The 6,352-nt window shown below is 38.4% G+C and overlaps 1 pseudogene; it reads right to left on the bottom strand.

Moving 5' to 3' along the window:
• Positions 1 to 1,396: 1,396 nt before the first annotated feature.
• On the bottom strand, positions 1,397 to 6,104 carry LOC118904984 (annotated as a pseudogene).
• Between the last annotated feature and the right edge of the window lie 248 nt (positions 6,105 to 6,352).

Raw genomic sequence — 6,352 nt, 5'->3', positions numbered from 1 at the left:
TCTCCTTTTATTGAATCTGCTCTAATTGCTTTTGTATTATCTTTTTTGTCATTCTTCTAGCTTCTTCCTTCCAATTTTCATTGTTTAAACAGTTCTATTTATAAATGCATTCTTCAATTGATCTGTATGATCTGTGTTCTAAATGGTTTAGCACAAAGTATATAGGCTATTTGTCTTGATATTCAAAGCCTGTGCTCAAATAACTTGAAGCAAAGTTTGAATTGGAATAAGATTTAAGGCCACATGTACTAACTTGCTTATTTTTCAATGTCTGAGCCAGCTTTCTAGTATTTTTAGAAAATACATGTGTGACAGCAGAGAGAAAATAAAGTCAATTATCAAATATTCAGGTATGAATACTTTGCCTCTTTATGATCTCACCTTTATCCTCCTACTCTTAGATTCCATGGTCATCATACACATCTGACAAAACCTGGAGCTGATGAAACACATTTTCTGTTTACTTTCTAAGTACACTTGAACAGCAAAACTTGGCTAAAGAAAAGCACAGAAGTGCTCAAACTGGACTTAATCTAAATCTTGAAGGGATGCTACAACACTTACAGAATACCACTATACTCTCCTCGTAAGTTCACCTTCCAGGTTTTTTTTCCTTCAAATCTTTAATAAGCTCTTCCCTTTTAACATTCATATGATGACTTCTCAGAACATTCACAGAGAAAACAAATGTAAGCTGATGAAAATAATATCTCATGTTTCCACCACCAGTTCTGAAAATGTGCCTTCACCTGCACTTACTTACTCAGCTCTCTATCCTGTTATGAAAGAGAAAGTGTCTCAGCTCCCCAGGCCATCTCACCCCCTTAGACCCTGGACCTCATCCCCTTTCTCCTCAAGGGCTTTGCTCCTGCAATTATATCACCCACCCCCCTTTCACCTACATCACCAGTTTCTCTCCCGATACAGAATTAGCTCACACACATCTTGATATCACTCATCTTTAAAAAACAGAAACAAAAACCAAGCTCATCTCTGGACCCCACATTCTCCCCCAGCTACTGCTCTGGGAGTCTCTTCTTAACAGTAAAACTCCTGAAAAAGTGAACTTATTCTTGCCCTCTCCACTGTCTTCCTTTCCATTCTCTCTTCAACCCATTCCAATAAAATCTTTTCTTTTCCTGCTTGTTTGTTGGTTTGTTTTTCCAAAGATGTATTGAAGGAGAAACAAGTTCGTTGAATACTTGATGGGAAAAAAAAGAAGTTTCAATGGTATTCAAAGTATTTTTTAAGAGATAGTGTAGCACCAGATTTCTTTGTAAACTAGATTATGTTGTAAATGTTTTTTCTAAATTCTTTGAGAGTGTTGGTTCTTAAGAACTAGGGCTTATTTTTCTTCCAAATCTATCTTGTGCTACTGAAAAATGGCATAAGGGCATTAGAAAGCTATTTCTGTAAGATATGGATTTCTCTTTTTATTCTTGCTGGAAATATATTGTTGCCTTGAGTATGTGCGATTTTCATCAATATCACCGTGATGCTGTGAAGTTTCGTTGAAAACCTATCTCTAGTTTTAACCTTCTTAATCAGAATTGTCCATTTTGAGTGGCTGTCAACCAGAAGAAGTGAATCCAGAATGGTTTCTCTCATGTTCAGAGAAGAAAAGCTTGGGAGAGTTAGAGAAACTCTGTTCTCCTTGCCTTCCAGCAGTTTCCTGTTCGGTGATGATCTGAAAATCAAAGTTGTGTTAACATCTTGCAGGTCCTGATATTCTCAGAGGTGGCAAGGAATATCTTCTTTCCTGTTCTGAAGAACAGGAAAATCTCATTCTATAGGAGGCCAAGAGTGTCTCGGTAGTTAACACCTTCCACAGCAAAGTTCTCTTCCATTTCATGCATGTGGAGCTCCAGAGGCCTATTAGTTCTTTTAAATCATGCACTTTTTTTTTTAAATTGAAGTATAGTTGATTTACAATGTTATGTTAATTTCTGCTATATAGCAAAATGATTCAGTTATACATATATATACATTTTTAAAATATTCTTTTCCGTTATGGTTTATCATAGGATATTAAATGTAGTTAGTTCCCTGTGCTATACAGTAGGACCTTGTTGTTTATCCATTCTCTATATAATAGTTTACATCTGCTAATCCCAACCTCCCACTCCATCCCTCCCCCAGCCTCCTCTCCCTTGGCATCCACAAGTCTGTCTCTATGTCCGTGAGTCTGTTTCTGTTTCGTAGATAGGTTCATTTGTGTCATATTTAGATTCCACGTATAAGTGATATCGTATGGTATTTGTCTTTCTCTTTCTGAGTTATTTCACTTAGTATACTCTCTAGTTGCATTGTACCACATCTTCTTTATACATTTATCTGTCTGTGGACATTTAGATTGCTTCCATGTCTTGGATATTGTAAATAGTGCTGCTGTGAACATGGGGGTGCATGTATCTTTTTGAATTATAGTTTTGTGTGGATATATGCCCAGGAGTGGGATTGCTGGATCATATGGGTAATTCTACTTTTAGTTTTCTGAGGAAACTCCATACTGTTTTCCATAGTGGCCGCACCAACTTACATTCCCACCAAGAGTGTAGCAGGGTTCCCTTTTCTCCACACCGTCTCCAGCATTTGTTATTTGTGGACTTTTTAATGATGGCCATTCTGACTAGTGTGAAGTGTTACCTCATTGTAGTTTTGATTTGCATTTCTCTAATAATTAGTGATGTTGAGCATCTTTTCATGTGCCTATTGGCCATCTGTATTTATTCTTTGGAGAAATGTCTATTTAGATTTTCTGCCCATTTTTCAATTGGGTTGTTTGTATTTTTGTTGTTGAGTTGTATGAACTGTTTGTATATTTTGGAAATTAAGCTCTTGTCGGTCACATCATGTGCAAATATTTTCTCCCATTCTGTAGGTTGTCTTTTCATTTTCTTTTATGGTTTCCTTTGCTGTTCAAAAGCTTGTAAGTTTGATTAGGTCCCATTTGTTTATTTTTGTTTTTATTTCTATTACCTTGGGAGAATGACCTAAGAAAACATTGGTAATATTTATGTCAGAGAATGTTTTGCCTATGATCTCTTCTAGGAGTTTTATGCTGTTATGTCTTATGTTTAAGTCTTTAAGCCATTTTGAGTTTATTTTTATGTATGGTGTGAGGGTGTGTTCTAACTTCTTTGATTTACATGAGGCTGTCCAACTTTCCCAACACCACTTGCTGAAGAGACTTTTTTCCATTTTATATGCTTGCCTCCTTTGTCAAAAGTTAATTGACTATAGGTGGGTGGATTTATTTCTGGGCTCTGTATTCTGTTCCATTGTTCCAGATGTCTGTTTTTGTGCCAGTACCATGCTGTTTTGATTACTGTAACTTTGTAGTATTGTCTGAAGTCTGGGAGGGTTATGCCTCCTGCTATGTTCTTTTTCTTTCGGATTGCTTTGGCAATAATTCTGGGTCTTTTATGGTTCCATATAAATGTTAGGGTTATTTGTTCTATTGTTAAATGTCATGGGTAATTTGATAGAGATCACATTAAATCTGTAGATTGCTTTGGGTAGTATAAGCCATGCACTTGCCAGGTAAGAGACTGAACCTGGCTTTGGTACCCTTTTGGCCCCTGCTGCACCTGCCACAGGACATAATTGCTTTAGTTCAATCAGCAGCCTCACAGAGATAGCAAACTTGGACTTGTACCATTCTTCAACCTCCCAAAGGTTCTTGGCAGCCACACTTTCATTCTCCTGCCACATATCACACAGAGCAGCCATGAGTTCTGGCTTGGAAACACGCACCCCAGTTTGCCCATGCTACCCTAAATCTGGGCCTGCAGCTCACAGCTTTCATCATTGCACAGTTTTCTTAAAAAGTCAATCTCTTCTTGCAAGGAATCCACTTTATGTTCGAGGTCAAGGAGTGCCAAAGAAGTATTGTCAATCTCCTGTCTGAAAGTTTACAGAGTGCTCTGAGTTTCTTCCCTCTGAGGTCCTCTCTGAAGAATCTCCTCTTGCAACTTCTTCCAGAGCTGCATGACCTCCTTGGCCAGGTTGCCGTGCTGTGCCTACCTGTCGTTGGTAAACAGGTTCACCTCTGGCTCAACTCCTGCATCTCCTTTCTATAGAGGTCCCTAGGCATGACGTCCCTAGCCCTTGAGCTGGGCCTGCATTCTGTTGTGCCGTGAAGTGCACCTTGGCGACGTAGGTTAGGAGATGCAGTCATTCAGCTCCTGCGGCTCCACCTTCTCCTTGGTGCCAGTGTTCTTGAACTCATTGTTGAGGTAAAGGCCGGGGAGGGTGTGGTGTACACGCTGCTCCAGGGGCAAGGTGTGGGGCTGCGGCTGGCGCTGGGGCGCAGTGTGCTGGCCAGGTAGAATGCAGTCATTGCGCTCTGGCTGGACCCGAATCAGCTCAGGGTGCTGGGGTCGCCTAGCTCCTGAAATCGGAAGACTAGGGCCTCGATATGATGGAGTTGGCTGCGGACGGTGACAGTGCCTACTGGCTCTGGGAAGAGAAGCGTGGACAGTGGTATCCCTAGTACATCTCTGGCACAGGGACCCCGAAGTGAAAGTGTCAGAGTTCCAATAAAGCTTTTATTCTCTCTGCTGCCCTGAAATAGCTCTCATCAAGGTGACTATTTATATTTTGCCAGAGCCAGCAATTTTTTTATCCTCAACTTCCTTCACTTCCCAGAAGCACCTGTGAAGGCTGACTCTGCCTCTTTGATAAAACGCATACCTCTCCAGGCTTCTGACAGTCTTGGTTTCCCTCCCTCACTACTACTGCTCAGAAATCTTTACTAGTTCCTCCTCTGTCTATCCTGGCTCCAGATGTTGGAGAACGGGTAAGCTTCATCCTGTACCTTCTCTGCCTATGTAATCTCATTCTTTCCTGTGCCTTCAAATAATTTCCATATATTGATTCAAAATTTTTTATCTGGAGTCTAGGTCTCTTCTTTGAGCCTTAGAATCATCCATTAAATTGCCTCTCTTCAATCTTTCCTGGGTTTCCAGTTTGCTGACTCACCCTGCAGGTCATGGGATTTACCCACATCCATAATTGTATTGCTCAATTCCTTATAATAAATCTCTCCCTTACATATTTCCTATTGCTTCTTTTTCTCTGAAGAACCCTGACTAATACATACCCCAAGAAATTTCTGTGAATTCATATAGAAATTGCATCATATTCCATAGAGTGTGTGTGTGTGTGTGTGTGTGTTTTAAGAGAAAGCAGTATTTTAAAATAATTACCAACAGGACTTTTTTTTTTTACTATACTTCTTGGCTAATGAATAGGATTCTTTCTTCATTGGATCTGTCAACTTCAGACATTTGGGTTGAATTGGAGAGAACTGACACTCACTTCAGGTTCAACATTGAACAACTTCTACTTGCTATTTGGTCTAGGTGTCATAATCTGTTGAGAACACAGTGTTTCATATAAATATACACATTCAGATGGCAACTTACTTTTTCTCTTCTCGATACCGTGCAGAGACAGTCAGTGAAACAATGCACTGAGACTAGTACTGCAAATGTGCTGTAGAACATTTTTCACCTATTTAGATAGAAGTATTGATAACCTTGTCTTCTTCCTGAGAGGTTCAGCAGTTGCATGATACTGTAGATTGACAGGGACTCAGGGAAAGGACAATTTGCTGGTGGTTAGTGATAGGCTTTATTTTACCCATAATGCTGTCACTTCCATCTCATATAAATTAAAATAAATTTCAAACCACTCATTCTCATAATCAACTCTCTTCATCCAATGTTCAAATTCAATTTCACTTAACATATTTGTAATGGAAGGAGAAAAGCAAAACATTTAAAATTTTACCATGTATTTTTAAATTATCTTTGTCTTGTCTCAATATAATATCTACTAAATAAACCAACTATTTAAGTATTTTTTAAAAATTATTGTGGTGAAAAAGGAATTCAAACTTCTTTAATCAAAGAACAATTAAATGTCCAAATTATTGGTTCCCCATGATTTTCTCTAACTCTAAGGTAAAAGAACTAAGTAATGGAATAGTATATAAGTATATTAAAATGTTTGACACAACCAATAAGTATACCTTTTTGAGCATGAAGTTTTCTTGTAGACTGAAAGCTGATTCCATCCTCTGGGTCATCAATCTTCATCGTGTTGTGGAAATTTTACTTTCCTATTTTGAAACTGGTTTTTATGGAAGCCTCAAGCAATTGGAAAACAAGTACTGATTTGAGTATTCTTTTTATAGAATTGCCTTTAACAAAGACTTTTCTCTTTAGTTGTAAAAAATAATTTAAAATGTCTGTGACTGGATTTTTAAATGTGGTTGTCAGAGTGATGATTTCTTAAAGGCGTTACTCAGCTTTATTCAGTTAAGATTAGTTAATATTGTAAATAA

Source organism: Balaenoptera musculus, chromosome 12 (genome assembly GCF_009873245.2).
Source record: "Balaenoptera musculus isolate JJ_BM4_2016_0621 chromosome 12, mBalMus1.pri.v3, whole genome shotgun sequence".
Lineage (NCBI taxonomy): Eukaryota > Metazoa > Chordata > Mammalia > Artiodactyla > Balaenopteridae > Balaenoptera > Balaenoptera musculus.
This window is presented reverse-complemented; position numbering and strand designations above follow the sequence as displayed.